The sequence below is a fragment of the Macaca nemestrina genome, chromosome 1 (assembly GCF_043159975.1).
Source record: "Macaca nemestrina isolate mMacNem1 chromosome 1, mMacNem.hap1, whole genome shotgun sequence".
In the NCBI taxonomy this organism is placed as follows: Eukaryota; Metazoa; Chordata; class Mammalia; order Primates; family Cercopithecidae; genus Macaca; species Macaca nemestrina.
In genome coordinates this window covers 5,982,926-5,999,976 of record NC_092125.1, presented here as the reverse complement: position 1 = coordinate 5,999,976, position 17,051 = coordinate 5,982,926, and the positions used below count along the sequence as shown (strand labels likewise).

General features: G+C 39.6%; 1 protein-coding gene across 10 annotated transcripts in view; it reads right to left on the bottom strand.

The window, feature by feature from the left end:
• LOC105474672 (centrosomal protein 170) overlaps positions 1 to 17,051 on the bottom strand; it is a 128,195-nt gene that overhangs the window by 110,483 nt on the left and 661 nt on the right. Inside the window, exon 1 of one of the 10 annotated variants that reach the window (XM_071069411.1) lies at positions 16,881 to 17,018. The exons of the other annotated variants lie outside the window; for them this stretch is intronic. The gene's annotated coding sequence lies outside the window, so the exon portion shown is untranslated. Of the gene's footprint in view, positions 1 to 16,880; positions 17,019 to 17,051 lie in introns of those variants that run through there. 10 annotated transcript variants of the gene reach the window in all.

Below are 17,051 nucleotides of genomic sequence, written 5' to 3'. Positions count from 1 at the left end.
AGGCAGAAGAATTGCTTGAGCCTGGCAGGTGGAGGTTGCAGTGGGCCGAGATTGCGCCACTGCACTCCAGCCTGGGCAACAGAGCGAGACTCCATCTCAAAAAAGATAGCATCATTATGACTTTCATACACATTAGAAAATTATATAAACAATCGGGTCTATCTTCTGTCTAAAATTTTTAAATATTCATTGCACTGGCAAGACTGTTCTTTCATATACCGTAATTCTTAGGCTACGGATGTTTAAAGTGATTAGGTTTATCTTTACCAGAGGTATGTACATACCTAGGGCTATTACATACCTCTACGCCATGAGGTATGTAATAGTTCAATGGAATTTCTTTGTAGTTTGATTGAGAAGGTGAAATACAAGAATTCTCTTAAGGGAGGGAATTGCTAGGCATAGCCAGCCTAAAGAATACTGAACCCTGGGAGGCCGAGGTGGGAGGATTGCTTGAGCCTAGGAATTCAGGACCAACCTACGCAACAAAGTGACACCCTGTCTCTACAAAAAATTAAAAAAAAAAAAAATTGCCAGGTGTGGTGATGCACCTGTAGTGCCAGCTACAAGGGAGGCTGATGCAGAAAGATTGCTTGGGCCCAGGAGGTCAAGGACACAGTGAGCCAAGATTGTGCCATTGTACTCTAGCCTGGGCAACACAGTGAACTGTCTTAGAAAAAATAAAAATAAAAAAATAAAAGAATATTGATATATTTCATTTAGAGAAGAGCTTCTGCAATTTTGAGGGTAAAAAGAAGCTAACATGGATAAAAAATTATTGGCATTAATAGTCAACAAGTGGAAGTAACCCAAAACCTAATGGTAGATACATTTTTTAAAAGTATAAGGCCGGGCGCGGTGGCTCAAGCCTGTAATCCCAGCACTTTGGGAGGCCGAGACGGGCGGATCACGAGGTCAGGAGATCGAGACCATCCTGGCTAACCCGGTGAAACCCCGTCTCTACTAAAAAATACAAAAAACTAGCCAGGCGAGGTGGCGGGCACCTGTAGTCCCAGCTACTCGGGAGGCTGAGGCAGGAGAATGGCGTGAACCCGGGAGGCAGAGCTTGCAGTGAGCTGAGATCCGGCCACTGCACTCCAGCCTGGGCGACAGAGCGAGACTCCATCTCAAAAAAAAAAAAAAAAAAAAAAAAAAAGAGTATAATTTTCCTCATTATGTTTGAATTTTCTTATAGTAAACGTACTAGAGTGTATGGTGTATATACATGTATTAAAGAAAAACTCAAATCACCTAATCAGAAAGTAATTTTATAACAGAACTCAGTCCACATATTAGTAAATTTGAATTTCTGAAGTCAAAGTAATTTTTAGAATTTGAACTATGGTGCTAATAGTTCATGGTTGAAAATGTCCTCCTAAATGTTAAATCTAATGATCTCTAGTATTGCTATCTTAAATTACCTCTCAATATCTTTGACCATTCTTGCCTTCTACAAACATCACTCTGGTTTCCTCTCACTTCTGTGGGCACTCCTCAATCTCTTTTAAAGTGTCTACTTTTTCTTTAAATTCTGTTTTTAGGAGGTTACTCCCCTGTACATAATCCCTTTGGGACTTCTTTGAAAACCCTGGGCTTCCAATATTGCTTATTATAATGTCACACATATAATGTCAAGTCAAAACGTTTTTTACAAGATCCAGACCTTCCCTCTAACTGCTTACTAGTCATTTTCAGTTCAAGGTCCTCAGATTTAATTTTTTAAAAACAGAACGCTTTCATCTAAAGAAATGTGCCTTTTTTCCTGTTCTCCCTGTCTTAGTGAATGGCATCACCAACTGCCCAGATATCTTATCTCCCACTCCCACTTTATTTAGGTAAGTCATTATGTCCCTTTGATTCCACCTCCTAAATATCTTTCTTGGTGCCTTTCCTCTTATTCCACTGGTACTTACCAATAAATTACTGCAGAACTCTTTTACCTGAATCCCTTGTCTCTAACCTCCCACTCTCCAAATCCTTCCTCTATCCAGCTATCAAAAGTACATTTATAAAAGTAAATCTAATAATTTCACTCCCCAATTTTCAATAGCTCCCTGTAGAGTTCAAGATAGAATTCAAACTCTGTAGTTTTGAGTAAAAAGCCCTGTTAGCTCCCCATGTGACTCTGCCCCTCCCTTGTGTTCCATGTTCAACTGAATTTGAAAGTGAAAGCTCTGTGCAGTCCCAAGACCTTTCATAGTGAGCTTCTCAGCAACCACTTCCCCCAGGAAAACACCCATAGAATTCCCAGCCTCCTAATTCTCATCACCTATGCTGCCCTTCACATACACCTACAGCAACTCCTAAACTTCTTCGTACAAAATATACTTACTTTTGTCTATTTTCCCTTATAAACTGAGTTGCTTGAGTAAAGTGACTATTAGTAATCCTGGTATCTCTTGTACCTTGTATGGATGCCTGAAACTTTAGTAAATGTTCAGCAAACATTAATAGGTAGTAGTGGCACAACACAAACTTTTTCTGGTGAAGTTTTATCAAGAGGCCAATAGCCATATTAGAAATCTGACATAAAATTCATTGGGAATTTTCTGATTACTTAGTAATATGAATACAATCTGGTCGACCATGGTGATGGCTCATCCTGTAATTCCAGCACTGCGGGAGGCCGAGGAGGGTGGACCACCTGAAGTCAGAAGTTTGAGACCAGCCTGGCCAACATGGTGAAACCCCGTCTCTGGTAAAAATACAAAATTAACCAGGTGTGGTGGCACATGCCTGTAATCCCGGCTACTCAGGAGGCTGAGGCAGGATAATTACTTGAACTTGGGAGGTGGATGTTGCAGTGAGCTGAGATCGCACCACTGCACTCCAGCCTGGGCAACAAGAAACTCTGTCTCAAAAAAAAAAAAAAAAAAAAAGAACACAATCCATTTAATATAAAATAAATCAGACTAGAATTGCAATAAGCAATTCATAGGATCAGTTTCAATATTCATCTCCTCACTTTGAAAGTTAAGCCGTTCACCACCACTGTTAGATGTTCCACCTTATTTCCTCAGAAGAACACCCTTGGTTAAGGAGATCACCTTAAGCTAATGGCTCTTAGACCTAGAATCACTTGTGGAGATTTGTACATACAAGCACACTTTTATGTGTGTATGTATTTATCAATGTCTAGGCTTCATACGTGAAGACTTCAACCTTATAATATAACTGGTAAGGTATAGGTATCCGTATTTTTTTTTTTAATTCTGTAGACACCACTGTGCACAGTTTAAGAGGCACTGATTTATGTATTTATTTATTTTATTTTATTTTTTTGAGACAGAGTTTTTGCTCTCTTGCCCAGGCTGGAGTGCAATGGTGCGGTCTCAGCTCACTGCTACCTCTGCCTGCTGTGTTCAAGTGATTCTCCTGCCTCAGCCTCCCAAGTAGCTGGGATGTCAAGTGCCTGCCACCTTGCCTGGCTAATTTTTGTATTTTTAATAGAGATGAGGTTTCACCATGTTGGCCAGGCTGGTCCTGAACTCTTAACCTCAGGTGATTCTCCCACTTCATCCTTCCAAAGTGCTAGGATTACAGGTGTGAGCCACCACACCCAGCCAGAAGCACTAATTTCAACAACAAAGTGCTTAATATTCCATTTTCACACTATGAAAACAAAGTTCAAAGTTTTAATAATATCTAAATGAACAGGGAATTGCAGAAGGCAAATTTTATTTTGTGTAGGAGGGTACCTCTGAACACAAAAATGAAAAGTTAATGAAACACAACTTTTTGCATGAATTATTTAGAAGTACTAAGGAATATGAATATTTTGAATCACAGATTCAGTTCAGGCCAACTGGTGCAAACTACAGGTGTGCTCCCCATTAAGACTACAGAACTAGAAAGTGCAAAAAACCAGGCACTAATAATTTAATTGCCTTATAAAACAATGTTAACAACATCCCTTCCTTTACCAAAATGCCACTACAACTGAAATGACTGCTTTGTGAATGAAAACATAAGAATGCTTCACCTTCTATAAAGGTATTTTAAAATATAAAAGAAGGTAATGATATGATGACAGCTATAAAGAAATTATCCTAACTATATCAAGAAAATGTAGGCCGGGAGTGGTGGCTGACGCCTGTAATCCCAGCACTTTGGGAGGCCGAGGCGGGTGGATCACCTGAGGTCAGGAGTTTGAGACTAGCCTGACAACATGGAGAAAACTTGTCTCTACTAAAAATACAAAAATTAGCCAGGCGTGCGGCGGGCGCCTGTGATCCCAGCTAATGGGGTGGTTGAAGCAGGAGAATCCCTTGAAACCGGGATGCAGAGGTTGCAGTGAGCCGAGATGGCGGCACTGCACTCCAGCCTGGGCGACAAGAGCAAAACTCCGTCTCATTAAAAAAAACCAAAAAAAACAAAAAAAACCCAAAAGTATATTTTCTAATCTCTCAAATAGACTCCTTCAGCTTGGACTGCATGGGCTGACAATACGGGAGGGTAGGCAGAGTGGGCTATGAAGCTGACTAGGAAGATCAAAAAGAAACAGAAAAGATATTACAGCACAGGAAAAGCATAATGTACTGATTTAGAACGCAGACTGGAGGAGGAGACTACAAATTGGGCCCAAGAACAAGAGAGAAAGGAAAGTCAAACATTAGAAATCTTAGTGGCAAGAGCAGACATCTGAGAGGTAGATGAAAGCAAATGGTTGTCAACACAGCATTCTTTGATGAACGATTCCTACCCCTCATCTTATTATATTTGAAGGGCAGGGGATGTTAATTTGGAATCAACCCAATATCCACTAGGAAAAGGTGCCAGATTCTAGTGATGAGTTATGTTCTTTTTTTTTTTTTTTTTTTTTTTTTGAGACGGAGTCTCGCTCTGTCGCCCAGGCTGGAGTGAGCGGCGCCATCTTGGCTCACTGCAAGCTCCGCCCCCCGGGTTCCCGCCATTCTCCTGCCTCAGCCTCCCGAGTAGCTGGGACTACAGGCGCCGCCACCGCGCCCCGCTAATTTTTGTATTTTTAGTAGAGATGGGGTTTCACTGTGTTAGCCAGGATGGTCTCAATCTCTTGACCTCGTGATTCGCCTGCCTCAGCCTCCCCAAGGGCTGGGATTAAAGGCGTGAGCCACCGCGCCCGGCCAATGAGTTATGCTCTAAATGTTACTCACAATAAACACTAGACCTGCTGCTTCTAGATACCAAACGGTCCCATCCCCTTGTCCCCAGCGTATGGTACCCTCCCTAAAGCTCTAAATTTTACTTTAATTACCTTTCACCAAGTTGGATTCTATTTGTTCCTACCTCTCCAATTTATAAATTTTGAACTTTTTTTCCCCCCTCCGAGATGGAGTTTTGCTCTGTCACCCAGGCTGGAGTGCAATGGCACCATCTCGGCTCACTGCAACCTTCCCCTCCCGTGTTCAAGTGATTCTCCCACCTCAGCCTCCCAAGTAGCTGAGATTACAGGCATGCACCACCACGCCCAGCTAATTTTGTATTTTTAGTAGAGACGGGGTTTCTCCATGTTGGTCAGGCGGTCTTGAACTCCGGACCTCAGGTGATCCGCCTGCCTCGGCCTCCCAAACTGCTAGGATTACAGGCATGAGCCACTGTGCCTGGCCCTAAATTTTGAATTACTGATTCTTTATAGTAGATCCTTAACATTGTGGAATTTGTTGTACACCACTTAGAATCATAGGGTAAAGGCTAAGTGAGGTGGCTCATGCCTATCATTTCAGTGCTTTGGGAGGCCGAGACAGGAGGATCGCTTGAGCCCAGGAGTTTGGGGCTGCAGTAGGCTACAATTATGCCACTGCACTCCAGCCTGGGCGACAGAGTGAGAGGGAGGGAGTGAGAAAGGAAGGAAGGAGTCATAGGGTAAAACTTCAAGCAAGGGCTCTTATTTTTTACTAAATGGCCCAACATATAATTCCTTATGTAAGTAAAGAAGGGTAGGGGGATAGTGGAAGTGGAATGTAGTAAGATATAAAATTTAGAACAATAATTTACTCCTGGATTAGATACTAAAGGGTAGAACCTCTGGATTAGAGAAACAACATAAGCTTCACTAAATAGCTCTTTAGCTTAAAAAACAGAAACAAAATTCAACTTACCATACTGATTTATTTATTTATTTATTTATTTATTTATTTATTTGAGATGGAGTCTTACTCTGTCACCCCGACTGGAGTGCAGTGGGGTGATCTCAGCTCACTGCAACCTCCGCCTCCTGGGTTCAAGCGATTCTCCTGCCTCAGCCTCCTAAATAGCTGGGACTACAGCTGCGTGCCACCAGGCCTGGCTCATTTTGTATTTTTTTTAAAGTAGAGACAGGGTTTCACCATGATGGCGAGGCTGGTCTCGAACTCCTGATCTCGTGATCCACCTGCCTCAGCCTCCCAAAGTATTGGGATTACAGGCAGGAGCCACCACGCCCGGTCATCATTCCTCTTTAAAAGTAGATACCACACACACACACACACACACACACACACACACACACACACGCCCTACCCCCGAAAGGAATAACTCAATGTCATCTGTGTCAATGTAGTTAGCTAGCTGTTTACAGAAACACCTACTTCACCAAAACTACTGGAGTGAAAAACAGTATGTTCATTTTTTAACTGTCTTTTTTAATATAACAGTGATAGGTTGGAAAATATTTCAATAGTACATTCAGAAAATGTAAAACTGAAACATAATTAGCCTCAATTAAGAGTACTTTAGTCAGACACACACAAATGCTAATATCTGCAATTTACTTTGAAATGCATCAAAATACAAGATACACTGATAAATGGAATGATGAATAAACGGCTAGGTATGTGATAAAACTGGTACTGTGTTACTGGTAGAATCAACATGGTGAGTATATGAGTGGTCACTGTCAAATTCTTTCAACTTTCCTGTATATCTGAGAATTTCCATTTTAAAAAAAGAAAAAATCTAGAATAACCACCCCACCAAAACAGAGAGCTCCTTGCATCTCACACTCACCCTCAAAAATGTATCTCCCAATTTAATTCTAGTGAAAAGAGGAAATTAAAAAACAAATAGTTTAGAAAGTAAAAACTTTGGGCCAGGCGTCGTGGCTCACACTTGTAATCCCAGCACTTTGGAAGTCTTGGGCACGCAGATAGCTTGAGCTCAGGAACTTGAGACCAGCCTGGGCAACACGGTGAAACCCCATCTTTACCCAAAATACGAAAAAATTAACTGCGCGTGGGGGCGCGTGCCCTGTATTCCCAATTACTTGGGGAACTCAGGCAGGAGGATCACTTGAGCCCAAGAGATCCAGGCTGCAGTGAGCCGAGATCCCCCCTACTGCACTCCAGTCTGGAGGACAAAGTGAAACAAAAGAAAAAAAAGATAGTAAAAAGAAAAAAGAAAAAAAAAGAAAGTAAAAACTCTGGGGAGTTATACAATAAACTGACACAGCAGGCTATATATGACTAAACACATTCAAAAAAACATTATCAATTAACACATTTGTATGTAAAAATTCAAATCACAAATACGACAGGCATGAATTTAATAAAATTTTGGGTAGTGAGATTATTTCATAAGAAAAAGGAAATGAGAAATTTGATTATACACATGTTAAAATCTTTGTTGGGTAAAAATAACAAATTTAAAAGGCAATGACAATCTGGGAAAAATTTTTTACAGTATCTATTACACAAAAGCTGTTACAAGTGAGGGTAGCAGGGTGATACAACAGAAGTATGGTGATCCTAGAATCTGTCACAAGTGAATATAATGATGGACAATCCTTTAGAAAAACAAGCAAAAGGAACATACACAAGCAATTCAGATCGGAAATACAATGGCCAATAAGCATATTTTTTAAAAATGTTAAGTGTTACCGGTAAGAGAAATTTAAATAAGGGTTTTTTTGGTTATTGTTTATCAAAGTGGCAAAACTGTCCAGATTGGGTGGCTCATGCCTGTAATCCCACCACTTTGGGAGGCTGAGACAGGATGACTGCTAGAGCCCAGGAGTTTGAGACCAGCCTAGGCAATAAAATGAGACCTTGTCTCTGTGAAAAATAAAAAAAACTTGGCCAGTGTGGTGGGTGGCTCACGCCTGTAATCCCAGCACTTTGGGAGGCTGAGGTGAGCAGATCATGAGGTCAGGAGTTCGAGACCAGCCTGACCAACATGGTGAAACCCCATCTCTACTAAAAATACAAAAATTAGCCAGGTGTGGTGGTGTGCGCCTGTAATCCCAGCTACTCAGGAGGCTGAAGCAGGAGAATCGCTTGAACCTGGGAGGCAGAAGTTGCAGTGAGCCGAGATCGCGCCATTGCAATCCAGCCTGGGCAACAGAGCGAGACTCCGTCTCAAATAAAATAAAATAAAATAAAATAAAATAAAATAAAATAACTTAGATGTGCATGGTGGCCGATGCCTACAGTCCCAGCTACCTGGGAGGCTGAGTGGGTAGGATCCCTTGACTCCAGGAGGTAAAGGCTGTAGCAAACCATGATCACACCACTCCACTCTAGCCTGGGCAACAGAGCAGGACCTTGCCTCAAAAAAAAGAAAAAAGAAAGCAAATTTTAAAAAAGATATGCAATATTCAGCACTGATGAAGGGTTGAAGGAACACACAGTTTCATATGCCAGTGGTAGAAGAATAAACTGATATAAACTGGAGGGGGTAATTTTATTGAAGTTAGAAAAGGTTTAATTAGTAGAATTCTGCATTTGTATCTGCATTGTATTTTAACCATAATTTGTTGAAATCAAAGAAAAACATTGATTTGCACAGAAATTCAGAGTTAGAAATGTCCATTACAGTGTTGTTTATTTTTTTATTATTATTTTTTTTGAGACAGAGTCTCTCTCTGCTGCCCAGGCTGGAGTGCAGTGGAGCAATCTTAGCTCACTGCAACTTCTGCCTCCTGGAATCAAGCAATTCGCCTGCTCAGCCTCCCGAGTAGCTGGGATTACAGGTGTGCACCACCAAGCCCAGCTAATTTTCGTATTTTTAGTAGAGACGGGGTTTCCCCATGTTGGCCAGGCTGGTTTTGAACTCTTGACCTCAAGTGATCTGCCAGTCTTGGCCTCCCAAAGTGCTGGGATACAGGCATGAGCCACTGCGCCCGGCCTGTTGTTTACAATTCTAAAAATGCAATTTTAAAAATATCTTTAATTTTCATAAATTGTATGTAAGTAGATGATATGTTTCAGAAGACAGACTCTATACCACCATTAAAAGTTGGAGCCAAAAAGTTTAACTTCATGATAAAATGTTACCAAATTAAACTGGAATAGACAAGATTATATAACACGGCTACTGGCTAGTGGGATTATAATAGTACTTAATGGTAGAAAAACTTGTTTTCTAAATTTTCTGCCATGTATTAGGATTAGATTTTTAATATAAAAAAGTATTAAAAAATAAAAGGGCCTTCAATTTGCAATGCATTATATGCATTTCTTTTTATCCGGGGAGAAGTATGTAATGACCAACCATAGCAAATCATATTATATAAGGTTTGCAAGATACCTAAATGTTGTGCAGGTATAGCCCCACTGCCTCCAAAAGCTGACTGCAGAAAGTCCTGTATTTGTGATGCTCCTTTTTCACCAAAATAAGTATTTTGCACTTAATTCCTATTATCATCAAGGGGACTCATTTCTCCTACCCTCCTGTTTCCTCAAATCAGTTTCTAGCTGGCTGCCAACCGTTCAAAACCCCTAACCAGTCCCTAAGCTTTCAATGTGCACTTTTTCTATTCCGTGTAATGTGACAAACCAGTACTGAGTTGAACACCTTCCAGAAAAAAGTTGGTTAAAAGAAGAAAGTCTTCCTGGCTGGCCTAGGGAAAAACTGTAAGCAAGTCTTTTACATTGCTCACTTTTCCACCCAAAGTCTCTTTATCTGGACAGTTTAGAATTAAAGGATGAATTCAGGATTGGGGAAAAAAGCTATTATCTTAAAACTTGTTTTTTTTTTTTTTTTTTGAGATGGAGTCTCACCCTGTTGCCCAGGCTGGAGTACGGTGATGTAATCCTGGCTCACTACAACCTCCTTCTCTTGGGCTCAAGCGATTCTCCTTCCTCAGCCTCCTGAGTAGCTGGGATTACAGGCCTGCGCCACCACCCCTGGCTAATTTTTGTATTTTTGGTAGAGACAGGGTTTCACCATGTTGGCCAGGCTGGTCTCGAACTCCTGACCTCAGGTGTTCCACCCGCCTCGGCCTCCCCAAGTGCTGAGATGACAGGTGTGAGTCACTGCGCCCGGCCTGGTTGTTTTTATCCTCTTTCTAGCATCAAGCCCTTTCCTCTACCCTCAAGAATATTATAAAATGATGTGCAAATCTGCCTATGGGGATAGAATGCAGAGGAAGTAAAAAAAACATTCCTACAGACTCAAAATGAAAAATATTTTTATTTGCCAACATACATAGTTCTTCAAATCTAACACCATCAAGTTGGTACCACACTTGGGGCAGTAAGGGAAGGAGACCCCTACCTGCAGTTATACCTTTCATTTGGCTTTTACATCCACCTCATTTGGCTACCACAATAAAGCTCTGAGGTAGCTGGCCTATCACTAGCCTCCTGAAAAATTCTTCCCATGCAACAGCATCGCTTCTCCTGTTCAAACATAGAGGCAGCAGCAGCGGCCATACCCATCCACGTAGGAAACAGCATTGGCCTCTTCATGAGTAACACTTTGTTCAGGGCTTTAGATTTCGTAGTTTCCAGGGAAGAATAACTGTGAACATTCATGTTGATAAACCAGATGGAAGAAAGGAAATTGCTTTCTCAGAGACCATTCAGAAAGAAAGAGGATACTGCCTGATTTCTTAGGAAGTATTTAGGTGATTAAAGGTGATACAGGTCACTCCTTATCTCTAAAAATACTTCCTTTACTTGGCTTGTGGGACAATATACTCTTCAGTTTCCTCACACCTCACTGGCCACTTTTCAATCCTCCTCGATGGCACCTTCTTTTTTGCTCAGCTTTCCATGTGGAAAGTACAAGTTCTCAATTTCTGGATCTCTTCTCCGTCTAACTCCCTACCCAAGAGATCCCTTTAAGTCTACTGGTGATGCTTAACATTTAACTATCTTCAGTCCAAACCTCTCCTCTGAATTCTTGACTCACATCTCCAACTGCCTACCTGAGGTGTCCTCTTGGGTGTTTAACAGACACTTCAAACTAACATGTCCAAAACGTTTGACTCTCTAAAGCCAGAACCTAATAACTTTCACTAATGCCACTACTGTCGCTCTACTCTAAACCATTAACGTCTCTTAAACCAGATCATTCCAGTCATTTCCTCGCTTATCTCATGGTTCCCAGTGGCTTAAAGAATACCCAGAGCCATTCTTTAAAAATATAAACCATCTTTTGGGCTGTGCTCAAAATCCTCCAATGAACACTCACAGTACTTAAAATCAACCAATAAAATCTCTATGCAACCTCATTTCCTCCTATAAGCACCTTTTCCTCACTCACCTTCAGCCACAGTGTTCTCCAAATTCACTTATCCCGTTCCTGCCTCAAAACCACTGCACCAGAGTAGAACACTCTCCACTCAGATACCTACAGGCTTGCTTCCTTACCTAATGCAAGCTCTCTGCTAAATGTCACCTCAGAAAGAGGGATTTCCTAACCACTCTAAAACAGTTCTCAAGGTGTAGCATAGTGGATAAAGAGGCTATTTTTTTGTGTCATATAGGGGACACAAAATATATATTTATATTTGCTTGAGGTGAAGAAAAATTCATGGCCAGGCATGTTGGTTCATGCCTGTAATACTAGAACTTTGGGAGGCTGAGGAAAGAGGATCACTTAAGCTCAGGAGTTCAAGACCAGCCTTGGCAACATAGTGAGACCTCATCTCTACAAGAAATTAGCTGGGCATGGTGGCACATACTTGTAGTCCCAGCTACTCAACAGGCTGAGGTGGGAGGATCGCTTAAGCCCAGCAGGTCGAGGCTGCAATGAGCTGTGATCCTGCCACTGCATCCCAGCCTAGGTGACAGAACAAGACTCTGTCTCAAAAAAAAAAAAAAAAAAAAAAAGTTCACTGAAGAATACGTAAGAAATAATAAAAATAGCTACTTACTGGATCGGCAAAAGTGGTAATTCAGCAGATAAGATGTGGGGTGAAGAGGTTTTTCATATTATTTCTTTTCAACATATTATTTGAAAACTACCTGAATGAACACTTGAAAATAAATTTAAAAGAGCAGTCCTCCATCACTATCTCTTTACCTTGATTAATTTTTCTTCATCGCATCTATCCTTACGTGACTTTATATCATAAAAGAATTATCCATATCCTCCACTATATTGTAAACTTCATCTAATTCCTTTACTACTGGAGGATATAATGGTTTTCTCTTTAATTTAAAAAACAAAAGAAGGTCAGGTGCCGTGGCTCACACCAGTAATCCCAGCACTTTGTGAGGCCTAGGCAGTGGATCATGAGGTCAGGAGATCAAGATCATCCTGGCCAACATGCTGAAACCTTGTCTTTACTAAAATACAAAAAATTAGCCAGGCATGCCTGTAGTCCCAGCTACTCGGGAGGCTGAGGCAGGCGAATAGCTTGAATCCAGGAGGCGGACGTTGCAGTAAGCCGAGACTGCGCCACTGCACTCCAGCCTGGAGACAGAGCAAGACTCCGTCTCAAAAAAACAAAAACAAAAACAAACAAACAAAAAACCCCAAAAAACAAACAAACAAAAGCCATCCAAATGGTTTTCATTATTTTTGTGTCACCTTTCTTCCCAGCATCTTTTATTTACGTAACATGTATTCTATTTATAAATGTGCATGGCTTCGTCCTTGGCTATATTAAGTATATGGCCAGGATGAAGACATAAGAGTTTGGCCTGTTAAATTTATAAATGTCAAAAAGCCAGGAAGGAAAGCTAATCCCTTGGATGAACGAATCATGATTCAAGAAGATCCCAAGTTTTAACTATGGCTACGTTCACGGAGATGAAATTTAATAGGGTGCAATGGTAAAATACTGCTTTAAAAACATCATCAGTGTGTATATACACAATGGGAGAGATCTAGCTACGTGTAAAAATGTTGATTTATGTTGACTACGTCAGTGGTTTCCAGACCAATTTTCTAGAAAACAAAGTAAGAATCAACATAAGGCTGCCAACTTTTTATTGGTTAATTAGGAACACTAAAAGAAAACAAAACCCCATGACCAACATCAAAAGAAACTTAACACCTATCATTAACAGGTGTTACTAACACTATCATTTAATAAAGGCCATTTATGAACATTAGAAAAGGAGAATAAAATCTCAAAAAATAATCCCTTGAATTACATAACTATAACTTGAGAAGCCATGTAACGTTTCTCTCTCTCTCTGTTTTTTTGCTTTGAATTAGCAGAGATTACTGTTGTTAAAGAGTTGATACAATTTTAGACTTTAAACACAAGTGTGTATGGCTTGAAATAAGAAAAGGGACAATTTCACTGCACTTTGCATTCAGACCCTAACTGCAGAATTAAATATGGAAACAAGCTCAGAACACAAAGAATGGCACTGACAGAACTGATTGAATCCAACTTAGAGATGTGAGGGATGGCAAAGGAAATTACATGAAGTTGGAGGTGTTGTTAACATTTAGACAAGAGAAAATCTAGTTAATACACTGAGAAAAACCTTACTTCATCTTACTTCTAAAGACTGAATTGCAACCAATGGGAAGAAGTTATATAGTAAAAGCAGCTACTAGCTCAATTTAAGTAAGATCTTCCTATTACACTTTTTGGAAGCTAAACAGGCTTTTCTATGTCCAGGGAAGGGTTTGTGGAGAAGTTGGACCTAATAACATCTCAGAGATATTAGTAGTGGGTGGCACATTGTATGAGTTGACTTCTAAAGTTCCCTTGAATTCTAAAATTGTATGAACCAGAGTAAGGAAACAAGTGGTACTCTTTAACTTACTAAGATGAGTAGAAAGAATTTTGGCTTTAGCCAGAAAGACAAAGGTTCAATTATAGGCCCTATCAGTTAGGAATGTGTAACACAGAGGCAAAGTTATTCACTAACTTTATGCTTCAAATTTTTTCAATGTGTAAAACTAATACCTTAATTTAGAAATTTGTTGCATAAATTAAATACACACACATCACAGACACACTTCCTGGCACTTAGGAGATGTTCAATATTTAGTAGGTATTATTCAACTATTCAATAAATATTGTGTTTCAAAGGGTAATATTTTCTATATCATTTATTAATTATGGATATACCTAAAAAATGACTTGTTCTCTGCTATGTGTCATTTGTTTTTCAGACCTCAACAATGCATGCTTGGGATTCTTCTCCACTTCTATACTTTGTCACAATCCCTGTTTGTATGTAAGTAGATTTTATGAGGTTTTCTTTAACTTTGCTTTTGCTGTTTTGTTTCTGCACCTTTATTTGATCCAAAAGTGGGCTTTACCGGTAACACACATTGGCTATGTCACTGGCTTTGGCTAAAACATTTCTGCTAAACTGTACAATATATCCAGTTTAATCAACCACACTACCAGACAGATGTTTTTTCTCTCTCACAATGGCTAACTCACTGCTGAACAATCCTTCATGAAATATTTGAGTAAGTAAATCAAAACCTAGGGTATTTGATTAGAAATTTTGGTTATTAATGAGATAAAGATGGTCTGATATTTCTTCCCATCAAAAGTATCCCATTTCTTAATGAAACAGATCAATATTGAATGCTTCAGTCAATATTATCTACTCACCAAGCATTCTTCAAATGGCATGTAACTGCTCTTTTGTTATACTTCCAGAATAATTTGCAACTGTACAGATATTTTAGTTAGCAATTAAATATCAGGTTGTCTGTCAGATACTTAGTTGAAAAGTACACTGCTTAACATCCCAGTGTTTGGGACAGATAAGAAAGAAAAGTCTTTACATATTAATTAGTATAGAAAAAATATTTTTCAGGAATAGAATTTTGTGGAATAAAAAAATTTTGACAAAAAAACTTAAGCATATACAATATTTAGTACTAGATGAGCATTATCTAATTGCAATCAGATACAATAATAAAACTAGTTCTTCTTTTCAGTAGATAAAAAGGAACAAGAAACTGATACTTAGAACAAATCAAACAAATCACGAAGCACAGAATTTTAAAAAGTACCATAGCAGCATTAATATGCAGAATGTATGCTAAGGTTTACAGTATAAATTTCACTATTCTAATGTTAAAATAGGGAACAGGCAGATTATTTCCATACAAAATAATCTCAGAACACAATGAAATTTACCAGTAAAATACATTTAAAGCATGATTGAATATAATTCCACACACTGAAATTTAGTTACACATTTTTTTAAGTTGAAATTTAAGATAAATAATAAATCCTTTAAAGAAGTCTATTAAAATGCAACATAAAATTAAACGATTAAAATTATAAGGCAAGAAAAGAGCACTTTATGGCAAAATCAACCCAATAAAAAACAAAGTTAATATATCTTAAAATGTAAATTCTAGTTTAAGTTGAAAGTAATCACTAATAACTCATTAATGATTACAACTCATTAACTGTGGTAAAATAAACATCACAGGCTCTTGTTATGCAGAAATTTTATTTTTAACACAGCCTATAGAGTTGATCATCATATTATTATAAAATACTATTGATTTTCAAGAAATAATACTAAAACCTACCATTAAGTAGTAGGGAAAACACTGCAACACTTCGTTTTTATGAAAAGCACATGTTAGGACATCTTTCCTCATTTAGTAAGTTACTTTATACAACTAAAGGTCCATTTCAGAAGAATTACTACTTTTACATCGCAGAGGCAAGAACTTGATTAATAACGGTGAGAATCAAGTTCAGTGATAGTCACAGCCTGCTCAAGGAGAGCGTAAAGAAGCTTTCCATACATTTTCACAGGGTAAAAGGGCTGGGGGGACACAGGAAAGATCACTCTGCAGAATGGACCTTGAGTTTCATTTGGCTCTGCCTTCCATTAACAGTCTGGCTTGGGCAGACAAGTCAGTTAACTTTCTGAGTTTTAGTGTCTTCCTCTGTCAAGTGCACTTGGGCTCTTCCGTGTTACCTACAAAGTTAGGAAGAGCTAAAGGCAGCCCTAGTTTTACTTTTAAAAAAATAATGACAGAAAAATACGTAACTTGTTATTCATCAGTGTACTGTTTCCAGAGCTGAATTCCTAAGTCTCTGAAGCATACCCAGCTAGGGTTATACCAGTGAAGATCCAGATACTATAGTCAAAATGTCACTCTCTCCTCTCCCATTATTCCTCCACCTGCTCCTCCCCATCCTGCTTTATCCTCTCTTCTGGTGTGTTTTAAGAAGCAACGCCAGCAAACGGCTGTATCCATTGTAAACTTGAGGATGAAATCGTTTTAAAAGATGCATTTTCAATCAAATGTATCATCTGCTTCGCCAAATTCCTCCCAAATGGCTAAATTTTCATTAATACAATAAAAATGAGGTAACAACTTCGGAAACAGAAATGACCTGGGCCAGTTGTTTTGTTTGTTCTACTTGCTTAAAAAATAAAACGGAAAGATGTATCTATTCCCTCAGGAACATAAATGCATTACCCGCCCATTGAAAAAACAATTCTGCTGGTTCATTTCCCTGACACAACAGCTTCCTTGTCAGGCCCTCTCCAGCCCAGGCTCCAATGTCACCTAGTAATTTTATATTGATCACCTTGGCAGTGCTTGGACTCCAGCAGGCATAGTCCCTGTCTCCCTTACATTCCTCAAAAATAAATTAAATAAATAAATAAAACTCTACGAAATGCCACCGAACAGAGATTCTGTGACTTAGTAGACAAATCCCACGTCTTCCCGCCCTGTGTTAGGCAGCTGCAAATGTTATTTTTTCATCGCTTGCATAAAATGGAAGCGAAACGTACCAAAACCCTATATTTGAATCCTAGGACAATGAAGCCGACAGGAAGCCACTCTCTCCTCCCCCGGGTTTACTACGGAGCCAGAGCCTCCGCGGGGTGCAGTCGCCTGGCAGGGTGCATGACAGCGCGTCTTCCACGCCCTCCCAACGCGTCCAAAAGGCTCCTCGCCTGACC